We start from the raw sequence: 23,988 nt of genomic DNA on the forward strand, positions 1-23,988 counted from the left end.
AGGCAATTCTCCTGCCTCAGCCTCCTGAGTAGCTGGGATTACAGGTACGCGCCACCATGCCCAGCTAATTTTTTGTATTTTTAGTAGAGACGGGGTTTCACCATGTTGACCAGTATGGTCTCGATCTCTTGACCTCGTGATCCACCCGCCTCGGCCTCCCAAAGTGCTGGGATTACAGGCTTGAGCCACCGCGCCCGGCCCTGAAATGCTTCTTATAAATAGAGGGTGTAATCACTGTTAACTAGGTGGCAGTTGTGACACAGTTGTCATTTCCTGTTTATGTGTGAACCTGGTTATACCTGTTCATATAATCACCCCTTCAGTTGAGTGCTACAATGTTAAATTTAGTTGCCATTTTAAATGCCTTCCAAAAGAATTACACTTAGATTCAGCAATGAAAGCAAATATTGCTTTGTATGCAGAGAGGAATGGAAACAGCAGGTGAGGTGTGTATTTGATATTTCTAAAGAAAATGTTTGTGGTGGGAGGAATGACCACCTTTCCCTGTTTCTTTTTTTTGAGACAGAGTTTTGCACTGTCACCCAGGCTGGAGTGCAGTGGCACAATCTTGGCTCACTGCAACCTACACTCCCGGGTTCAAGCAATTGATTTTCTTGCCTCAGCCTCCCCAGTAGCTGGAACTATAGGCATGTGCCACTATGCCCAGCTGATTTTTGTATTTTTAGCAGAGACAGGATTTTGCCATTGTTGGCCAGGCTGATCTTGAATTCCTGACCTCAAGTGATCCGTCTGCTTCAGCCTCCCAAAGTGCTGGGATTACAGGTGTGAGCCACTGTGCCCAGCCCAATTTCATATTTCATTGCATAATACCAGCAAGTGAATTAGGGCAGCGGTCCCCAACCTTTTTGGCACCAGGGACTGGTTTTCATGGAAGACAGTTTTTTAATGGGTGATGGTGTGATGTGGGGAGGGGAAGGTTTTTTTTTTTTTTTTGAGATGGAGTTTTGCTCTGGAGTGTGGTGGCGTGGTCTCGGCTCACTGCAACCTCCACCTCCTGGGTTCAAGCAATACTCTGCCTCACCTCCCAAGTAGCTGGGATTACAGGTACCCGCTACCATGCCCGGCTAATTTTTGTATTTTTAGTAGAGACAGCGTTTCACCATCTTGGCCAGGCGGGTCTTGAACTCCTGACCTCGTGATCCATCTGCCTTGGCCTCCCAAAGTGCTGGGATTACAGGCATGAGCCACTGCACCCAGCCAGAGATGGTTTTGAGATGATGCAGGCTCATTACATTTATTGTGCTCACTCTTTGTTTCTTTTTTCTTTTCTTTTCTTTCTCTCTCTCTTTCCCTTTCCTTTCCTTTCCTTTTCTTTCCTTTCTTTTTTTTTTGGAGACGAGGTCTTGCTCTGTCACCTAGGCTAGAGTGCAATGGCGTGATGTTAGCTCAATGCAACTTCTGCCTCCTGGGCTCAAGCGATACTCCCACCTCATCCTTCTGATTTGTTGGGACCATAGGTGCACGCCATCATGCCTGGCTAATTTTTTGTATTGTTGGTAGGACAGGGTTTCGCTATGTTGACCAGGCTGGTCTTGAACTCCTAAGCTCAAGCAGTCCACCCACCTCAGCCTCCCAGAGTGCTGGGATTATAGGCATAAGCCACCGTGCCCGACCTGTGCACTTTATTTTTATCGTTATTATATTGTAATATATAGTGAAATAATTATACAACTCACCATAATTTAGAATCAGTGGGAGCCCTGACCTTGTTTTTCTGGGGGTGATGGGAGGAAGTGATAGATCATCGGGCATTAGATTCTCATAAGGAGGGTGCAGCGTAGATCCCTCGAATGCAGAGCTCAATGTAGGGTTCATGCTCCCATGAGAATCTAATGCCACTGCTGATCTTATAGGAGGCGGAGCTCAGGTGGTGATGCCAGTGATGAGGAGTGGCTGTAAATACAGATGAAGCTTCACTCCCTCACTCACTTGCTCGATTGGTACTGGTCGATGGCCCAGGGGTTGGGGACCCCTGCGTTAGGGGGCTTCAGGGGCAGCAATCCGTAAGTCTCTGAAGTCATGTCACATATTGTAACTGAACATACAGTTAGGAGGATTGCATTTCACACTCAGGCAATGCAACCTTAGGTCAGAGACACTCCACATTCCTCAGAAAGAAATTTCAGAGCTATGAGAGCCTGGTGTAACTGATGATGGCTCTGTCCTTGTCTGTTGTTAAGGCATTTTGTTGTGGTTTAATAGTGCAGTATTTTTTTTTTCTTGGTGATGAAAAATAATGGTAGTTTACAATCTGACATGTTTGATGAAATACAGTTTAGGTCCAGCATTGTTCTAGGCCATGAGGATATACCAGGGAACAAAACAGGCAGAAATCTCTGCCCTCCTGGGCATTCTGGCTGCTGTGAAGAGGCTAGATAAGAAAGAAAGTGCAAAAGCCGAGAGACAGGAGGCCATTGAAGGAGTCCCAGTGAGAGATGATGTGGGGGCCACCAGCAGGGGTCAGTGGTCGAGAGGGTCAAACACTAGATGGTCAGGTACATTTTGTGGGTAGAGCCAATAGGATTGGGTAGTAGGTTGCATGTGGGGTACGAAAGAGTGGAGTTGAAAGTGCCAGGGTGAGTTAGGTTATCATCGAGTTGATTGTTGTAACAGACACGAAGCGGCAGCTGCGTAAGGCAGATAGCTGTTTATTTCTCTCTAAATGGCAGTCTGGTTAGGAGGCCGGGGCTGGAATGGCAGCTCTGTGCTCATTAGGAGCTCAGGTGCCTCCTCTCTTGTACCAACTTTCCTACCATATGGCTTCCATCTTTTGGCCCTTGTATGTCTGCATTCTGGCCAGAGAGGGGAGGGGAGGTCATGTGCCTCTTTCATGGCACAGCTTGAAAGTTGCACAGATCACTCCTGTTTACCTCTCACAGGCTGGAACCTGAGTCACATGGTTACAGCTACTTGCTGGGAAGGTTGAGAAATACAGTGTTTATCGGGCAGCCATGTGTTCAGCTGTACATTCTCTCTCGTTAGAAAGGGAGAACAGTCTTTGCCTTTCTTACCAAACCGTTCTCCCAAGGGGACAACCCCAGATCAACTTTAGGGTCCAGAATCTCTGGGTGATATACATTCCAGGAATCTTTAGTTTAAAACATAGTTATCAGGGTCTCTGCTCTCCCCCATACAGTGATGGAGAGGATAACGGAAGTAGAAATCCTTATTTGGAAAAGGGAAGAATGGGGAGTACACACCCTGTACTGGTCCATAGCTGTTGTCAACTGCTGCCAGGCTGAGCTGTGAGTGCTTCCCGGCTTGGCAGTACTGTGAGGTTCTGACCTTGCCTTTCTGGCAGCCTCGATTCTGGTCCCTTGGAGGAGCTCCCTTGTGCCTGGCCCTCCGTAGCCTCTGACTTTACTCTCTGGACAGTTTTTCTGTGGATTTGTTCCTCTGGGGTCACGTCTGAAGTGGGCATTGGAGGCTATCCTCTTTGTAGGGCTGAAGAGTTTCTCCAGCTTGCTTCCTGTTGGATATTGAAGGAGTAGGCTTTTTCTTCTTCTTTTTTTTTTATTTGTAGTGGGGCTGGAGGAGCAGGGGAAGGGGGCCAGGAGTAGGCTTTTTCAACCCTACGTAGCCCCAAATGACCAGACTCTATGTAAACTTTGTGGACCACGGACATTCCTTAGGCAGATCTATAGTCCGTTTTATCTGTGCATACGGATTGGTGAGCTTTGGCTTGAGTCCGTTTCACGCTTGCTGGATTTCTTGCTTAAAGTGGTGTGAAGCCAATTAGCACGCAAATTTTGTATTGTTCAACCAGTTTCCCTAGAATTACAGGCCATGGTGGCATGCAGGCTGTTTTCTAAGATATCATGGGTTTTGCCAGATGTTTTAATGTGACCTATGAGGGTTGCCATTCTTCCATCCTACAATATCTGTGCCCATGCTCACCCCTAAGCCAATTCTACCTATTTGTATTCTATTAAGGTTGACTATTTCCAGCTTCCAAATTCTGTATATTGGTTAGGATATTGATTTGACTGCTGTGGCAGAGATTGGAAATAATAATGGCTTAAACAAGATAAAAGTTAATTTTTTTCTACTTCAAGTGCAAATCTGGATAGGTGATTGAAAGCTGGCCTAGTAACTCTGTGACTGCTAGGGGGCCAGACTCATTCTGTTTTGTGCACTGTCATCCTCTATCTTATAGTCCAGGAGGGTTGCTCCAGCTTCTTTGAGGAAATTTACATCCCAGCCCTCAGGATGAGACTCAAGTGGGGGAAGAGGGCATGTTCTATCCCTTAAGAGCATGGCCAGATAGCTTCATATATCATTACTTACATCTCCTTGGCTACAGCTTAGTCTCCTGGCCACACTCAAATGCAAACATGGCTGAATTCGTTTTATTTTATTTATTTATTTTATTTTTTTGAGGTGGAGTTTTGCTCTTGTTGCCCAAGCTGGAATGCAATGGCGCCATTTCAGCTCACTGTAACCTCTGCCTCCCGGGTTCAAGAGATTCTCCTGCCTCAGCCTCCTGAGTAGCTGGGATTACAGGCGTGCACCACCATGCCTGGCTAATTTTGTATTTTTAGTAGAGATGGAGTTTTCACTATGTTGGTCAGGCTGGTCTCGAACTCCCGATTTCAGGTTATCTGCCCACCTTGGCCTCCCAAAGTGCTGGGATTACAGGTGTGAGCCACCGTGTCTGGCCACTTTTATTTTATTTTATTAGAGACAAGCTCTTTTGTGTCATCCAGGCTAGGGTACAGTGGCACAATTATAACTGTAGCCTCTAACTCCTTGGCTCAAGTGATCCTCCTGCCTCAGTTTCCTGAGTAGCTGGGAGATGTGTGCCACTGTGCCGAGCTAATTTTTAAATTTTTTGTTAGAGATGAGGGTCTCACTATGTTGCCCAGGCTCGTCTTGAACTCCTGGCTTCAAACAGTCCTCTTTCCTTGGCTTCCCAGGGCCCTGGGATTATAGACATGAGCCACCGTGTCCTGCCTGAATGCGTTTTAGGAGGCAACTAGCTTCTCTGTCCCAGGGATACCAGGAATTTTGGCCTAAGCAGCTCAGAAAATGGAGTTTTTGAGTTCCATTTGAGATGGGGAAAATGGAAAGAGAAGATTGGGAGGGAGACCTTATCGTCTGGTTTGAACATATTATGAATCTTTTTCCAGTTTTTTATCCATGTGGAGCCGTTAAGTAGATTGTTGTATAGGAGTTTGTAGTTCCTGGGGAGGTTGGGGTTAGGGCTCCTAATCTGGAAGCTGTCATCGTATTTAAAATCATGAGAATGGACAGATTTTACCTAGAGAGTGAGCATAAATGCAGAAGAGAAGAGGACCGAGCCTCCAGCCCTTCCAGCAATTACAGGCTGGGCCATCAGGAGGACTCAGAAAAGGAGACTGATAAGGCATAGGCACTGAGGTTGGAGGGCAGTCTAGAGAGCATGGAATCTGGTGTCCAGGGAAAGAAAGTATTTCATGATGTAGGGGGAATGCTCAGCTGTGTCTGATGTTGGTAAAATCAGAGGAGGACCAAGACTTGACTGTGGTATTTGGTAACATGGAGGCCCTTGGTTACCTTGACAGGACTGATTTCATTGCTGACTGGAGTAGGTTCAAGAGAGAATGGGAGGAGAGGGGAGGGCGCTCGGGAGTGAGGCGTAGGCTCCAGGGGTGCACTGGGAAGCCATCTGTAGATGGCAGAAGCCATGAGTTTTATTTTTATTTTTATTTTTTTTAAAGATGGGATTTCACCATATTGGTCAGGCTGGTCAAGAACTCCTGAGCTCAGGTGATCCGCCCACCTCAGCCTCCCAAAGTGCTGGGATTACAGGCGTGAGCCACCGCGTCCGGCTTGGCTCAGCCATGGGTTTTAAAGAAAACATGTGGTAAGCATATCTTTTTTGGTTTTAACTTTTCCCATTCTCTGCTATAATCACGACTTTCTTTATTCATTCAACACTCACTGTTTCTCTCTCTTTCTCCAAGGGAGGAAGTAGATAGATTTGTATATTATTCCTAGCATGATGTTTTGGGCCTGAAGAGTACCAAATAATAAATTTTGAGTCATAATATGGGGAACATTGGATCATATTATAGTTTTTAGAGCTTTAAAAAAATAGCTGAGTGGCAGATATTTAAGGGTAGGAGACTTGAATATTATTTAATTTGTTTGCTTAATTTCAACAAATATTTTTGGACAACGTGCCAGGTACTGAGGGATGTACATGTGGAGACGCTGCTCGAGTATGACTAACACATGGTCTACCTTCAGTGACCTCACTCTCCAGGTGGGGAGACAGGAACACAGGCAGCTAGACTTCCAGTGCTAAACAAACATTTCAGTAAAGGGGGTACAGTTGGTGGAGCAGTTAATTCTGATGGGAAATATAAGGAGGGGACTGGGAAGATTTGAATTACTGTAGTCTTTAAAGATAATTAGGATTTTGACATTTGGAGCACGGTAGCCAGGTGGAATGATGCATGCCTGTAATCCCAGTTACTTGGGAGGCCAAGGCAGGAGGATCACTTGGACCCAGTAGTGTGAGGGCAGCCTCGGCAACATAATAAGACCTTTCTCTAATAGAAAAAAAAAATTTTTTTTTTCTTTTTTGAGACAGATTCTCACTCTGTCACGTGACAGAGTACCGTGGTGCAATCTCAGCTCACTGCAAACTCCGCCTCCCAGGTTCAAGTGATTCTTCTGCCTCAGCCTCCCAAGTAGCTGAGATTACAGGTGCCCACAATCATGCCTGGCTAATTTTTGTATTTTTAGTAGAGACAGGGTTTCACCATGTTGGTCAAGTTGGTCTTGAACTCCTGACCTGAGGTGATCTGCCTGCCTTGGCCTCCCAAAGTGCTGGGATTATAAGCGTGAGCCACTGTGCCTGGCAAAAAAATTAAAAAAATTTTGGGAGGCCAAGGTGGGCAGATCACTTGAGTCCAGAAGTTTGAGACCAACCTGGGCAACATAGGGAGACCTGCTATTTAAAAAAAAATTAGCCAGATGGGGTGGCATGCACCTGTGGTCCCAGCTACTCAGGAGGCTGAGGTGGGAGAATCGCTTGAGCCTATGAGGTCCAGGGTGCAGTGATTCATGATCTGTGTCACTGCACCCCAGTCTGGGTGAGAGAGTGAGACCCTGTCTAAAAAAAAAAAAAAAAAAAAAAAAGTTAGAAAAACAAGTCTGTGGTGAAGAGAAATGTTTCATTTACTTCTTACTCTGGCCAAACTCTTTATATTCATTCTTTTGAAATATGAGAACCATTGAACAAAAACTGAAGATGGTGACAGATATGGGATATTGGTAGCTGCTTGCTGATCTGAAAGTTTTTTTTTTTTTTGAAACAGTCTGGCTTTGTCACCTAGGCTGGAGTGCAGTGGCACGATCTTGGCTCACTGCAAACTCCACTTCCAGGGTTCAAGCGATTCTCCTGCCTCAGCCTTCCGAGTAGCTGGGATTATAGGCATGTACCAACACACCCGGCTAATTTTTGTATATTTAGTAGAGATGGGGTTTTGCTGTGTTGGCCAGGTTGATCTTGAACTCCTGACCTCAAGTGATCTGCCTGCATTGGCCCCCAAAGTGCTGGGATTACAGGTGTGAGCCACCTCACCTGGCCTGATCTGAAAGGTTTTGAGATGTATCAGGCATAGCCAAATGTGTGACCCCAGGCTCCCTAAAACCACTAAGGGTCTGCAGCAGCTGACGGAGTAGGAGTTGGGGGGAAGTTGGAGGAACAGGAAAGGGGTTTTATTAAAATTACTTCTCTCCTAATGTTAAGCACACAGCACTGGATTGTCTATTCACTTGGTGTTATCTCCTACTGGGACATAAACTCCTGGCTCTTCTTGTTCACTGCTTTTTATCCAAGCCCTAGCACAGGGCTTGGCACAGAGTGGCTCAAAACAAATACTTGTTGAATGAATACAGTGATACAACATGACTTTTCATGACTCTCCGTTGTTTTTTTTTTTTTTAAATAGAGAGGGAGTTTCACTATGTTGCCCAGGCTGGTTTCCAACTCCTGGCCTCAAGCCATCTTCCCTCCTCAGCCTCCCAAAGTGTTGAGATTATAGGCGTGAGCCACCACAACCAGCCTGACTCCTGATTCTCATATTGCAATAGTTTATTTGTTCACTATATTAAGTTGTGTTAGTTAGGTTAAGGTAGGCACTTGAAAGAAGCCTCATTGTCAGAGTTCTAATTCAGAACCAGACATACCTTCAGGGGTTTTAGGTTGTTTGCTTTTTGTTTTGAGACGGGCCCAGGCTGGAATGCAGTGGCATTATCATAGCTCAGGGCAGCCTCAAACTCCTGGGCTCAAATGATCTTCCTGCCTAAGCCTCCTGAGTAGCTGGGACTACGGGCATGGCACTGTACCTGGTTCTTACCTGGATTTTATATGGACCAACAAATTGGTCTGTGATCATGGTCTTTCGTTAGACCTGTGTCTATACTTGTCACCAGGGCCAGCTTCACAGGCATGTGACTGCAAGCAGAGTTGCCCCACACTTGGTGTAATGCTCTGCTGTTGCTGTCTTGAAATTCTTAATACATTTGAACAAGGCAGGCTGCCTTTTCATTTGGCATGGGGCCCTGAAAATTCTGTAGCTAGTCTTGGTTGTCCTTGACTTTTTCTGTGTAGGTGGATATATGCCTGGGTAGATGTTGCAGTTCATTTGGACTCTTATAAAAAAAAAGCCATAAAGTGGGTAGCTTGTACACAGCAGCAATTTATTACTCACCGTTCAGGAGGCTGAGAAGTCTCAAGATCAAGGTGCTAAGAGATTCAGTGTCTCTTGAGAGCCAACCTCTTGGTTCATAGGTACCTATTTTCTCACTGTGTCCTCCCTTGGAGGAAGGCACAAAGGAGTCCCCTGGGCCTTCTTTTTGTAGATGGAATCTTACTCTGTCACCTAGGCTGGAGTATAATGGTGTGATATTGGCTCACTGCAACCTCCACCTCCCAGGTTCAAACTATTCTCCTGCCTCAGCCTCCTGAGTAGCTGGGATTACAGGCACGAGCCACAATCCCCAGCTAATTTTTGTATTTTTAGTAGGGACAGGGTTTCAGCATATTGGTCAGGCTGGCCTCAAACTTGTGATCTTGTGATTCACCCACCTCGGCCTCCCAAAGTGATGGGACTACAGGTGTAAACCACCATGCCTGGCCCTCTGGGCCTTCTTTTATAAGGGCATTAATCCATAGGTCCTGAGGGATTCTGCCTTCATGACTTAATCACATCCCAAAGGCCCCATCTCCTAATTCTGTCAGCGACCCTCCCACCTCAGCCTCTCGAGTAACTGGCACCACAGGTGTGCACAACCATGAATGGCTATTTTTTTAAAATTTTAGTTTTTAAGTTCTGGGGTATATGTGCAGATGTGTAGGATTGTTATATAGGTATGTTATATAGGTAAGCATATGCTATGGTGGTTTGCTACACCTGTCAACCCATCACTTATTGAGCCCATCATGCATTAGATTTTTTTTTTTTTTTTTTTTTTTTTTTTTTTGAGACAGAGTCTAGCTCTGTTGCCCAAGCCGGTGTGCAAAGGCATGATCTCAACTCACTGCAACCTCTGCCTTCCAAGTTCAAGTGATTCTCCTGCCTGGGCCTCCCGAGTAACTGGGATTACAGGCACCCACCACTATGCCTGGCTAATTTTTGTATTTTTAGTAGAGACAGGGCTTCACCATGTTAGTCATGCTTGTCTCAAACCCCTGACCTCAGGTGATCTGCCCACCTCTGCCTCCCAAAGTGTTGGGATTACAGGCGTGAATCACCATGCCCAGCAAGCTATTTTTCCATTAGCTCTCTGTACCCACTGCATGGCCAGTTTTGAAAAATTTTTTTTTTCTGAGACAAGGTCTTGCTCTGTGTCACCCACGCTGGAGTGCTGCAATGCAGTGGCATGATCATGGCTCACTGCAGCCTTGACGTTTCGGGCTCAAATGATCCTCCCACCTCAGCCTTCGGAGTATCTGGGACCACAGGTGGTGCCACCGTGGCTAGCTAATTCTTTTATTATTTGTAGACGAGCTCTCACTATGTGGCCCAGGCTGGTCTTGAATTCCTGTGTTCAAGTGATCCTCCTACCTTGGCCTCCTAAAGTGCTGGGATTACAGGCATGAACCATGGCACCCAGCCCTTAAAAACTTTTTTGTAGGCCGGGTGCGGTGGCTCACACCTGTAATCCCAGCACTTTGGGAGGCCGAGGCCGGCAGATCACCTGAGGTCGGGAGTGCAAGACCAGCCTGGTCAACATGGAGAAACCCCATCTCTACGAAAAAAAAATACAAAATTAGCTGGGTGTGGTGGCACGTGTCTGTAATCCCAGCTACTCGGGAGGCTGAGGCAGAAGAATCACTTGAATCCGGGAGGTGGAGGTTGCAGTGAGCCAAGATCTCGCCATTACACTCCAGCCTGGGCAGCAAGAGCAAAACTCCGTCTCAAAAAAAAGAAAAACTTTTTTGGAGTCATGACATCTTGCCATGTTCTCCAGGCTGATCTTGAACACCTGTCCTCAAGCGAGCCTCCTACCGTGAACTCCTAAAGTGCTGGGATTACTGGCATGAGCCACCATGTCTGGCTGATATTGAATCTTTAGATAACTCATTTTACTTCATCAAATCTTTTTTGTTGTTGGGGTAGTAATTAGAAATATTAGATTTCTTCTTTTTTAAAAAAATGAAGATTTTTGACACATAAGCGTTTATTTCCACATTCTTTTTATTTTTTATTTTTCTTTTGTAAGCTGTTTCATTTATTCCATGATTTAGAGGAACTATCTTCAAACCAATACAAATATATATAATATCTGGCCATTTTCTAACCAATTGAGTACTTTGTTGCACAGTAAGCTACCTCACATCTTTCAGCTAGAAATACATTAAATTTGAATAATAAAGACATTATATAATGAATTAGGACACAATTAAAGTTTATTTTAAATAGTTCTTTGGGGAAGGGGGCACCACACTTGTACTCAATGAAGAGAAACATTTTTATAGTTCAGAGGTCTGTTATTTATTTATTTATTTTTGAGATGGAATTTCACTCTTGTTGCCCAGGCTGGACTGCAGTGGTGCGATTTTGGCTCACTGCAACCTCCACCTCCCAGGTTTAAGTGATTCTCATGCCTTAGCCTCCTGAGTAGCTGGGAATACAGGGATGTGCCGCCACTCCTGGCTAATTTTGTATTTTTAGTAGAGAAGGGGTTTCTCCACGTTGGTCAGGCTGGTCTCAAACTCCGACCTCAAGTGATCTGCCCTCGTCCGCCTCCCAAAATGCTGGGATTACAGGCATGAGTCACCGCGCCCGGCCATCTTTTATTTATTTTTTTTAACACCTCTTATTCCGTGAATTCATAGGTAAAAGGTTCCAGCAGCTCAGGCTTCTTCCCTTCAGTTCTCACACAGTGTACTTCTCTGGGTGGAGCAGGCTGGCACTTCAGTTGAATCCAGGTACCTGTCTCTTTGGCTTTCTTTTCTTTTTTTTTTGAGGCAGAGTTTTACTCTTATTGCCCAGGCTGGAATGCAATGGCAAGATACTGGCTCACTGCAACCTCTGCCTCCCAGTTTTAGCAATTCTCCTGCCTCAGCCTCCTGAGTAGCTGGAATTACAGGCATATGCCACCATGCCCAGCTAATTTTTTGTATTTTTAGTAGAGACAGGGTTTCACCATGTTGGTCAGGCTGGTCTCAAACTTGTGACCTCAGGTGATCCACCCGCCTCCCAAAGTGCTGGGATTAGATGCATGAGCCACTACGCCCGGCTTTGGCTTTCTTCTTTTTCTGATCATTTTCCTTCATGAGTTTTAGGAAGTGATGTCTGCTCTTAGATTGCTTAATGTGCTCAATATACATATTAATTGTCTTGATAAGACTGTTGCCCTTGTTCATTTACTACAATGTCAGCATCATGCTGGGGAACATTGTAGACTCTTCCAGTCTAGCCATGGTAACACTCGTGAGGCATTTTTTTTGGAATAGTACCCATTCCCTTGGTGTCTGCAATATCACCTTTCTTATAGATTTGTGTGTATGTGGCCAAAGGAACAACTTTATGTTTCCTAAAAGGCCTAGAGAAAATACATTGGGTGCCTTTCTTCTTTCCCTTGTGTTTGTCATTTTGGCAAATTACTGGAAGATGGGGGTTCTGACTGACTGAAAGGATCCGCATTCTTTTTGTTTGTTTGTTTTTTAAGAGATGGGTCTTGCAGTGTTTCCCAGGCTGGTCTTGATCTCCTTGGCTCAAGCAATCCTTCCACCTCAGCCTCCCAAAGTGCTGGGATTACAGGCATAAGCCACCGTGCCCAGCCAGGATTCACATTCTTTTTTTTTTTTTTTTTTTTTTTTGAGACGGAATCTTGCTCTGTTGCCTAGGCTGGATGCACTGGCAGTATCGTGGCTCACTGTAGCCTCGAACTTTTGGGCTCAGGTGATCCTTCTGCCTTAATCTCCCAAGTAGCTAGGACTACAGGTTTGTGCCACCACACCCAGCTAATTTAAAAAAATTTTTTGGTCCAGGTGTGGTGACTCACACCTGTAATCCCAGCACTTAGGCCAAGGCAGGCAGATCACGAGGTCAAGAGATCAAGACCATCCTGACCAACATGGCGAAACCCCGTCTCTACTAAAAAAAAAAAAAATACAAAAATTAGCCAGGCGTGGTGGCGCACACTTGTAGTCTCAGCTACTTGGAAGGCTGAGGCGGAAGAATCACTTGAAGGCGGAGGTTGCAGTAAGCCAAGACTGCGCCACTGCACTCCAGCCTGGTGTCAGAGTGTGACTCCATTTCAAAAAAATTTTTTTCTTTTATAGGGATGGGGTCTCATTATATTACCCAGGCTGGCCTCAAGCCTTCCTCCCTTAGCCTCCCAAAGTGCTGGGATTATAGACATGAGCCACCACACCCAGCCAACATGGGGCAAAAGTTACCAGAATCAGTTTTATGGAATAGTGTTAGAAGTAGTGGATGCTGGCCAGAAGCAGTGGCTCATGCCTGTTATCCCAGCTCTTTGGGAGGCCAAGGTGAATGGATCACTTGAAATCAGGAGTTTGAGACCAGCCTGGCCAACATGGTGAAACCCTGTCTCTACTAAAAATACAAAAATTAGTTGGGCGTGGTGGCACGTGCCTGTAAGTCGTAGCTACTAGGGAGGCTGAGGCAGGAGAATCACTTGAAGCTGGGGGACAGAGGTGGCAGTGAACTGAGATTGCACCACTGCACTCCAGCCTGGATGACAGAGTGAAACTTTGTCTCAAAAAAACCAAAACAAAACCAGAAGTAGAAGTAGTGTATGCTTAGTTATCTAACTAAGCTCATCTCGTCTGTTAAACCAAGTAGGATCAAAGATGAGAATGGAGACAGTACCATCCACTTCTATTCCCTGGGAGGTTTTTGGTTGTAAAGGGCTTGAAGTTGCTGCAGCAAGAAACCTTTTTTAAATGACGGAATGCAGTTAAAATTATTCTACTCTCAGCATGTTTCTCTGCCATGTAATGTTTGGCAGTTTTAGGCTCTTGATCTTTTGGTTTCACAATTAGCTGACTTGTGAGGTGCTTTTTAGTAGTTTTGTAAACATTCATGTTATTTAGATAAAGCAGAGCCCTCCACAAAGGGGAAACGGTGTCTGACCCTAAAAGGAAGACTAAAAGAGAAAAGGGATGGAAAAAACTAGTAGGTTTAAGTTATTTTTTTAAAAAAGACTATTTGCTGTGTGTCACATAGACACTTTTCATTTGTTCAGCAAATATTTGCCAAGTGCTGTCTGGGAGCTAGGTACTGTTATAGTTGCTGGGAATACAGTAATGAATGTAATGGACCAAATCCCTGCTCTCTTTGAGCTTGTATTGTGCTGGGTGGGGATAGACTATAAACCGATAAATACAAACTAATTCAAGTTGTATTCTATATTACCTTTATTTCTGATGAGCTTTTTACAAGATAAGAGAGATTTTGGAGGCTGGGTACCATAGCTCACGCCTCTAATCCCAGCACTTTGGGAGGCCGAGGAGGGCAGATCACCGCAGGCTGGTTTGAGACCAGCCTGCCAACTTGGTGAAACCCTATCTCTACCAAAAATACATAAAAAAAAATAGCTGGGCATGGTGGCGGGTGCCTGTAATCCCAGCTACTCGGGAGGCTGAGGTAGGAGAATCTCTTGAACCCAAGAGTTGGAGGTTGCAGTCAGCTGAGATTGCGCCACTGCATTCCAGCCTGGGCAACAAGAGCAAAACTTTGTCTCAAAAAGAGATATTTTGTCACCTTCTTATAAATGGGGAAATTAAGGCTTAGCGAAAGAACCCAGCTGGAAACAGGTGCAGCTGGGATTCTGGCCAGCAGTAGCTACGTGGTTCCTCATTGTGTAGAAGGCTTGGAAAGATGGGGCCTGGGGTAGCACTTCACTCCCCTATTGCACATGGCTCTCTGATTCACTTTCAGGTGGACTGCTTCATTCCTTTATTCATGAGACAAGGCCTCACTCTGCCCCCCAGGCTGAAGTGCAGAGGCACACTCATGGCTCACTATAGCCTCAGCATCCCCAGACCCTGGTGTTCCCCTCTCCCCAGCCTCCTGAGTAGCTGGGACTACAGGCATGTGCCAACACACCTGGCTAATTTTTGTATTTTTTTGTAGAGATGGGGTTTTGCCACACTGGTCTTGAACCCCTGGGCTCAGGTTATCTGCCCACCTCAGCCTCCCAAAATGCTGGGATTACAGATGTGAGCCACAACGCCTGGCCCCTTATTATTCTAATTTGAAGTAGTAATATTAATATTTTAAGTGTCATGGGTGACTCAAGAAAGCACTTTAATTAGGCAGTTTTATGCCTTTGGTCCTTAGTTTTCACCAGCTGGCAGAATGGGGTTAAGTATATTTAACGTTCTTCGTGTTATTGATTAGATGCAAAAAGCACAATTAACAATTTTTGTTATAGTTTATAAAATTCCTTGTATTTAAAAAAAGATACAATTAATTACTGCCTGGCTTTGGAAAATTAAAGGATCACAACTTTTTCCTTCTCACTGAGAAAATATCATTTACAGTTTTTTTTTTTCTTGAGACAGAGTCTCTGTTGCCTAGGCTGGAGTGCAGTGGCATGATCATGGCTCACTGCAGCTGCAAACTACTGCGCTCAAGCGATTCTCCTGCCTTAGCCTCTGAGTAGGCACACACCACCATGCCGGGCTAATTTATTTATTTATGTATTTATTATTTTTTTAGAGATAGGGTTTCACCATGTTGGCCAGGCTGGTTTTGAACTCCTGACCTGAAGCAATCTACCCCGCCTTGGCCTCCCAAAGTGCTGGGATTACAGGCGTGAGCCACCATGCCTGGCCAATTTTTTGATTTTTTATAGAGATAGAGTCTTGCTTTGTCCAGCTCAGTGGCAAAAAACAAAGAAAAAGAGGGAGAGTCTTGCTGTGTTTCCCAGGCTGGTCTCTAACTCCTGCACTCAAGCAGTTCTTCCTGGGAGGTTGAGGCTGCCAGTGAATTGAAATCGTGCTGCTGCACTCCAGCCTGGGGGACCGAACAAGACCCTGTCTCAAAAAAAGAAAAGAAAAATGTGTATTTTGCTAGTAATTGCCAGAAGTTGGCCTTTGTAAGTATTTTGTGCTTCATTTTCGAGATTGACTCACCTGGGAAAGTTCTCATGGAGGAAGGTGACTCACCTTGCCTGCATTCCTTTGGCAGGGAAGGGAAGCATGAGAGGCAGTGGAGGGTATGTAGGTGAAGAGAGGTTAGAGTAGAAGGAACAGCTGGGCTGTCAGATGTGGGGTGACCTTCTCAGGTCATGTCCACACCAGGACTCTTATGAGAGTGAAAGGGACTCTATTACAATTAAAGTGGAGTGCCAGGAGTACCCTGGCTGAAGCCAGGAGCCGACATGGATGGTCCCCTTCTGGAGGTGACACATTTGAGCTGTAGGGGAGTGCTTGGGTAAAAGCACTAGATGCTTTAGGGTTTTGATTTGGGAGTAAGTCCTGGACATGGTTACAGTATTCTTTGGAGAAGAAATGTGGTTGAGCAATCAAGCTTTTTGTAACCGTTGAGTAAACGTTTTTTTGAGTTGGGTAAGTAACCTGGAACGTGAAGCAGGAATTGATTGGAAAAATGCAGTTGCAGGGTGACTGTGCTGCTCTACCCTTGTCTATTTCTGCTCTGTCATATTCATCCTATAACATTTCTCAATTGCTTGGAAGCCTTGGTACTTGACTCGTTAATGCGGACATAGGGAAGCTGGGCTTGTTGAGCTGTTAGGTTTTTATGTGTTAAAACTTGTGCTGGAGAAAGTGCACAGGAGCCAGGCAGTGGGGCATGGGTTGCTGGGTGGTGGGCCAGGGGCACTAGAAGCTGGGTAGGGGTTATGGGGCGCAAAGCTGGTATGCACTGGGAGCCAGGCAATGGGACTCTGGAATCTCAGTGACCACAGTAATCTCAGTGACCACAGTTAATGCTGCATCCTGAGCCCACCTCAGCTGCTGCCTGCGGGTGGCGCTGATTGGTACTGCAAGGGTACCTGGCACCTGGAGAACCACTTCAGCAGCTGGTGTGACACCGACCTGAGCCTTCTGGGAGGCACTGAGAAATGCTGGCTGTGAGTTTGACATCTGTGTCACCTCAGGTCGGAAGACAGCAGTGCCAGCCCCCTGGACAGTACTGGATGCCACTGACCAGATGTGGCTGCCAGTAGGTGCACCTAATGGAGTAGCACTGTGAGGGTCTGACTGGCCTCAAAAAAGCAGAAGCTGTTGCCAAGAGCCATGAGGCCCAGATAAAGATCTGGATGCCTTTGATAGAGCTGAACATCTCTCTTTTTAAAAATTTTCTATATTTTTAATTTTTTTAAAGATAGAGTTTCACCATGATAGCCAGGCTGGTCTTGAACTCCTGACCTCAGGTGATCCACCCACCTCGGCCTCCCAAAGTGTCAAGATTACAGGCGTGAGCCACTGTGCCCGGCCTGAACATCTGTTATACAGCAACAGCAGTAAGGATTGCTGGTGCGCAGACTTCCCTGTAGGGCACCTGCTTTTCTGTAAGAGTCTGAAGGGCACTGTTGTTGGACCTCTGGCCTTTTGGAATGAAGAAATAATTCCCCACACCCAGGAGAGGAAACAGGTATTGATTGAGGCCCCTGGCAGCAGCTTTCCTGGCATGGTTGAGCCTTGGGAGGGTCTCCTGGAATAGGGCATCATGGAGCCGAGCCTGGGTATTCCCATTGTCTATGAATTGGACAGGAGCTTGAAGCCCATTGAGCTCATGCAGTTCCTGGGAGACGAAGAGGCTGTGCATAAAGCTATGGATGCATAGGGCAAGGCTGAGGTGTGAAGGCCAGCAGCCCAATCCCATCCCAAGAACACCCTCCTGGTCCATCCCATTCCTCTATGCCTCTCACCTCCACATGTCACAGTGACCACAGATATAGGCATCTGAAGTTGTTGAGGAGATCTGGAGGCTCCCATTTTTAGTTTAGGCATTTTTGTCTCCACTCCTTTCTTACAATCAGAGTGGCACTTCTGGGGCATAAGTCTTCAGCTCAAGCCAAAGGAAGGCTCCTCTTATCTAAGACAGCTGAGGGGTGGCAACTCTGGGGACTTTGCTAGTGCTTTGTTTACTTGTTTACTAAGGGCCTGCTTTAGTAGGGGATATGGAAGAACCATTTTAAGTCATGACCAATGAGGAGAAGCAGGAAAACCTGTTTGTCTTCCTGGGAGCCAGTCTTGTACTATGCCGCAGTGAGGTCCCTGTGTGTGTGTGTGGAGGGGGTTGGAAAAGTTTGGGGGTAGATGAGTATAACTTGCATGGTGATTTAAATCAGGCAGCTACAGTCACTTAACGACAGAAATTCACCATTATGTGAACACCATAGGGTGCAGTTACACAAACCTGGATGGCATAGCCTATTCCGCACTGAGGCGCTATAGTATAACTCCTAGGATACTTACGGTATAGCCTGGGTATTGCTCTGGGCAGCAAATCTGTACAGCATATGACTGTACTGAATCCTTTATGCAGTTGTAAGGTGAGTATTTGTATATTTAAACATAGAAAAGGCACAGTAAAAATATGATATTATAATCTGGCCGGGCGCGGTGGCTCAAGCCTGTAATCCCAGCACTTTGGGAGGCCGAGGCGGGTGGATCACGAGGTCAAGAGATCGAGACCATCCTGGGCAACATGGTGAAACTCCGTCTCTACTAAAAACTACAAAAAAATTAGCTGGGCATGGTGGCGGGTGCCTGTAATCCCAGCTACTCAGGAGGCTGAGGCAGGAGAATTGCCTGAACCCAGGAGGCAGAGGTTGCGGTGAGCCGAGATCGCGCCATTGCACTCCAGCCTGGGTAACATGAGCGAAACTCCGTCTCAAAAAAAAAAAAAAATAAAATAAAAAAGATATTATAATCTTACCAGACCACTGTGGTGTATGCGGTCTGTCATTGACTAAAACGTCATTATGGAGCCCATGACTGTATTTCCTCTCTGACCTCCCCAGAGGAGCTGGCTTCAGAAGATTGGAATCATTCCTGAATGTTTATGGATGGCATTTGCCTTTACCAAAAAAAACAAAACAAAATGAAAACCTTTCTGGGGTTTTAGTAGCCGTTGAAATACTCCTATATGTGGTCATCAGAAAATAAGCCATCCTTCAGGCACCTGGACTTCTAAGGGATAGAGGTTCATTTTGCTGCGTATTTTAGAATCTCTAGTGAGCTAGTGAGATTCTGGACAATTTTTTTTTTTTTTGGAGACGGTCTCACTCTGTTGTCCAGGCTAGGGCGTGGTGGCACAGTTGTAGCTCACTAGGCTCAAGCGATCTTCTGCCTCAGCTTCCTGAGTAGCTAGTACCACAGGCACGTGCCACCATGGCGGCTAATTTTTAAAATATTTTTGTAGAGATGGCATCTTACTATGCTGCTCAGGCTGGTCTCCAGCTCCTGGCCTCAAGTGATCCTCCCACCTTGGCTTCACAAAACGCTGGGATTACAGGTGTAAGTCACCGCGCCTGCCCCTGGACAAGAGTTTGTTTCTACCTTCTGTCTTCTGTTTTTATTTTTACCTCAAAAGACAGTGAGATGTAAATGAGATGCATGAGTGAAGCATACTACAAACCTACGGCATATTTACTTGTAGAATTTATAGTATTCAAATCCACCCTTTAATGATAAGGTATAAAATGGCGATATCAGAAGAGAGGAACAGACAACTGACCACATTTCTGTAATTGTGCAAAACAAGTTTTTTTTTTTTTTTCTTTTTTTTGAGATGGAGTTCTTTCTCTGTTGTCCAGGCTGGAGTGCAAGTGTCATCATCTCAGCTCAGCTCACTACAACCTCCGCCTCCTGGGTTTAAGCAATTCTCCTGCCTCAGCCTTCCGAGTAGCTGGGATTACAGTCTTGCGCCACCACACGCAGCTAATCTTTTATATTTTTATTAGAGATGGGGTTTCACCATGTTGCCCAGGCTGGTCTGGAACTCCTGACCTCAGGTGATCCGCCCGCCTCCCAAAGTGCTGGGATTAGGGGCATGAGCCACCATGCCTGGCCAGAGAGCAAATTTTTATGGAGGATTGAGTGAAGGGCATTCCTTGGGAGACTCATCTTTTAAAATTTTTTTTGAGTAAGGGCCTCCTTGAAAACCTTGAGAGAATTGAAGGTCCTCCTGGCCTTCATGGTTCCCAGATTTTGAACCCCTGCACTAGGTACTCTCAACTCTACCCTGAAGTCAAGCCGCACCAGCAAAGCTGATGCGTGATCTCTTATTCGGGCCGCTCTAAAACTTGTTCCGTTGAATCGTGTTTTGCCATTAAGCATCCGCTGAGGTTGAGGAGGGCTGTCAGTTACTTACTGTGTTGTTGTAAGTGTATAGTGTGTGCTGATCTCACTCCTGGCTTTATCTTTTTTTTTTTTTTTTTTCCTACCATCATTTTACTTCTGTCCTAATTTCTTTATCTCTTTGAATTAAATTTGTTAATTTAATTAAATTGAAAATATATCTAATGTCTATGTTTTGTTTGTTTGTTTGTTTCTTTTGAGATGGAGTCTTGCTCTGTCATCCAGGCTGGAGTGCCATGGTGTGATCTCAGCTCACTGAAACCGCTTCGTGGGTTCAAGCGATTCTCTATCCTCAGCCTTCCAAGTAGCTGGGATTATAGGCATGAGCTGTCATACCCAGCTGATTTTTGTATAGATAGGGTTTCAGTATGTTGGCCAGGCTGGTCTCAAACTCCTGACCTCAGGTAATCTACCTCCCTTGGCCTCCCAAAGTATTGGAATTACAGGCGTAAACCACCGCACCCAGCCTTTTTTTTTTTTTATTTTCTTTGAGACGGTGATTCGCTCTTGTTACCCAGGCTGGAGTGCAATGGCACGATCTCGGCTCACCGCAACCTCCGCCTCCTGGGTTCAGGCAGTTCTCCTGCCTCAGCCTCCTGAGCAGCTGGGATTACAGGCACGCGCCACCATGCCCAGCTAATTTTTTGTATTTTTAGTAGAGACGGGGTTTCACCGTGTTGACCAGGATGGTCTCGATCTCTTGACCTCGTGATCCACCCGCCTCGGCCTCCCAAAGTGCTGGGATTACAGGCTTGAGCCACCGTGCCTGGCTCGCACCCAGCCTTTTAAATGTACTTTTTGTTAATCACTTTAAGTCTTTCCTCGAACAAGAAAGTAGTGATGGCGAATAAAACAGATGTTGGGTCTGGGCACACTTTGGGAGGCCGAGGCAGGGGGATCACCTGAGGTCAGGAGTTCGAGACTGGCCTGGCCAATATGGCAAAACCTCATCTCTAATAAAAATACAAAAATTAGCCGGGTGTGGTGGTGCATGCCTATAGTCCCAGCTACTAAGGCTGAGGCAGGAGAATTGCTTGAACCCAGGAAGCAGTGGTTGCAGTGAGCTGAGATTACGCCTCTGCACTCCAGCCTGGCTGACAGAGAATGAAATTCTGTCTCAAAAAAGCAAAAACAAACACAAAATAGATGTTGGCAGCCTATAGGACATTTTGGGTTGGCAGTTCTTCCAGGTACCTCATACTTGGTAATCTAATCATAACCCATCTTCTTAAAATCTCCTTCTGGGTTGGGCTTGGTGACTCACACCTGTAATCCCAGCACTTTGGGAGGCCAAAAGTTCACAAGGTCGGGAGATTGAGACCATCCTCGCTAACACGGTGAAATCCCGTCTCTACTAAAAATATGAAAAATTAGCCAGGCAGGGTGGTACCCACCTGCAGTCCCAGTTACTCAGGAGGCTGAGGCAGGAGAATCACTTGAACCCAGGAGCTGGAGGTTGCAGTGAGCCGAGATCGTGCCAGTGCATTCCAGCCTGGGTGACAGAGCAAGACTCTGTCTCAAAAAAAAAAAATAAATAAATAAAAATAAAATAAAATAAAATCTCCTTCTGTATTCTCAGTTTTAGGGTATTTTACCATTCATTTAGGTATCCAGGCCTGAAATCTAGATTATTCATCTTCCTCACTTTTCACTTCCAAATAACAGCCAAGTTCTGTTGGGGACACACATGAAGTATCTCTGGAGCTGTCCCTTTCCCAACCCCATTGCTCAGGGTTGCTTGTGGCCTGCCTCCATTCATTCTCCACACAACAGCTGGAGTGATTTGTTTTCAAAGGTACATCTGGATGAGGTGGCTCATACCTGTAATCCTTGAACCCAGGAGGTAGAGGTTGCAGTGAGCTGAGACCATGTCATTTCACTTCAGCCTGGGCAACAAGAATGAAACTCTTGTCTCAATTAAAAAAAAAAAAAAAAGAAAGAAGGTACATCTTACCCAGTTATTCCCCTGCTTAAATCTTTCAGTCTCTTCCTTGCCTTCCTGAACAAGTTCAGAGTCTTAGGATGGTATTCACAGCTCGTCACGAGCTTGTTGCTGCTTGCCTTTCTTGCCTGTGTCTCACCATGTCCACACACACTCATTCTTACCAACTGCTCAGCGTTCCCTAAATGGTGTGTGTGCTCACAAAGTCTCCCAACCTCTGCCTGCACTCCTTTGTCCCTCATCTGCCTAACCCCTACCTGTCCTGAAAAAGAAACTCAAGTCACATAATAAGCACATAGCATTTATATGTTGCTAGATTTTCAAAATTGCTCTCTGGGATGATTCAGTTATTACATGAATATACAGTTGGCATAAATGAATTTGAATCCTGAAAACCTAATTTAAGGTAGTAGAAAAAAGTAAGGTGATACTCCATTCACAAGCAAACTGCTGGTTGCATCTCTGGGGAATGGAAGTATTTCTACGCATACGTGCAGTAAGTAGTATAACACCTTATTGAGCTTAAGCCAAAAATGGGATTTATTTTAAGGATATAGGAGTGTTCTTTCTGAACCTAGGGACAGAAAGATAGCTGGGTCACAGGAAGCGACTGGAATCAAGAATCCAGGTGCTACCAGGGCTTCCTGTGTCTGCATCATGATTGTTACCCTTCCATTCCACTGTCTGTCACCTCGTGTCTTACTTTTCCTCTCTCGGCAACACTGGCTAGGCCATCTCTGTGCCTACTGTGCGCAGCCGCACATGGCTAGAGAAAAAAATAAAAAATAAAAGCCATGCTGGTGAGTCTAACTTTTCCCTCAACTTTCTATTCTTATTATTTTTTTTGAGACTCGCTATATTGCCCAGGCTGGAGTGTAGTGGCATGATCTCGGCTCACTGCAACTCCACCTCCTGGGTTCAAACGATTTCTCCTGCCTTGGCCTCCTGAGTAGCTGGGATTACAGGCGCTTGCCGCCGTTCCCAGCTAATTTCTGTATTCTTAGTAGAGACAGGGTTTCACCATGTTGGTCAGGCTGGTCTTGAACTCCTGACCTCATGATCCATCTGCCTCGGCCTCCCAAAGTGCTGGGATTAAGGTGTGAGCCACCATGCCCTGCCCTGAAAATTTTTAAATCTGCAAAAAGTTTGATTGACTCACCTAGATTCATGAGTTTATTTTTTGCCACATTCGCTTTCTCTGTATGTAAATGTGTGTGTATACTTGTATACACACACACATACTTGTTGGTTTTGGCTGAACTGTTTGAAAGTATGGAGAACCACTAAAGCAGATGGGAACTAGGAGGAAGGAAGAGAAGGCTTCATTGAGAAGGTAACATTTGAGCAAAGAGCCAGGTGCAGGGCAGGATATAGAGCAGTTATGGGGCAAGCGGAGGGGAGGAGCATGCGGAAGAGGAAGGCGCAACTCCACAGCAAGCTACCACGCGTGCCCAGCTGTGTGTTGAAGGAAGAGGAGACTGCTGGACCTAACTGTATTGTCCACATATTCACTACCCCTGTCTGGGGAAGGATGTGTTTCCCCACGCTGCTGGGGGTAGTTTCAGCCCTGTGACCTGTTTTGGCCAGTGAAACCGGAACAGAATTGAATGTGCCACTGCTGGGCCAGGGTGGAGTTTGCCCTTCCTCTTGCCCTTTGCCTGGGCGATTGGTAGTGTTCCCAGTAGAAGCTGCTCCGTCACCCTGGGTCTTGGAGTGAAGACGATACGGAGCAAGGCTGCACTTTCATCTGAATGTTTTCCCATGGTAGGCGTAGAGGGAAATAATAATGGTTTTTATTGCTTTCATCAGAAAATATGTAAAAGAAGAAAGATGAGGAAAGTGGAAATTTATCATGTCATTGCCATTTGCATTTATGTATAATTTGCACTGATAATGTCCATTATAATGTAAATCTACATCCTTTTAAAAAATAAATGGAATCACTATGTGTACCCTTTTACAACTGGCTTTTTCAATTCAGTTTTTTAAAAAATGTGGTAAAATACACATAACATAAATATACCTCATTTTAAAAGCAGTAGACATTGAAGTGAAATATAACGTATATCATTGTCTGTCCCTCCCTCCTTTCCTCCCTTCCTTCTTTCCCTTTTCCTTCTACTTAGAGGTAGGGTCTCACTGTGACACCCAGGCTGGAGTGCAGTGGTACAATCATAGCTCACTGCAGTATTGACCTCCTGCCTCAGCCTCCCTGATA

General features: G+C 45.6%; 1 protein-coding gene and 1 long non-coding RNA gene across 4 annotated transcripts in view; both read left to right on the forward strand.

The window, feature by feature from the left end:
• UBE4B (ubiquitination factor E4B) overlaps positions 1 to 23,988 on the forward strand; it is a 147,673-nt gene that overhangs the window by 8,324 nt on the left and 115,361 nt on the right. The gene's annotated exons all lie outside the window — the stretch shown is intronic.
• On the forward strand, positions 5,798 to 19,990 carry LOC116566266. Its single transcript, XR_004275820.1, has 3 exons — positions 5,798 to 5,825; positions 8,425 to 8,428; positions 19,619 to 19,990. It is a non-coding gene; the product is annotated as an uncharacterized LOC116566266 (long non-coding RNA).

The sequence above is a fragment of the Sapajus apella genome, unplaced genomic scaffold (genome assembly GCF_009761245.1).
Source record: "Sapajus apella isolate SASKATOON/1434 unplaced genomic scaffold, GSC_monkey_1.0 scaffold43, whole genome shotgun sequence".
Lineage (NCBI taxonomy): Eukaryota > Metazoa > Chordata > Mammalia > Primates > Cebidae > Sapajus > Sapajus apella.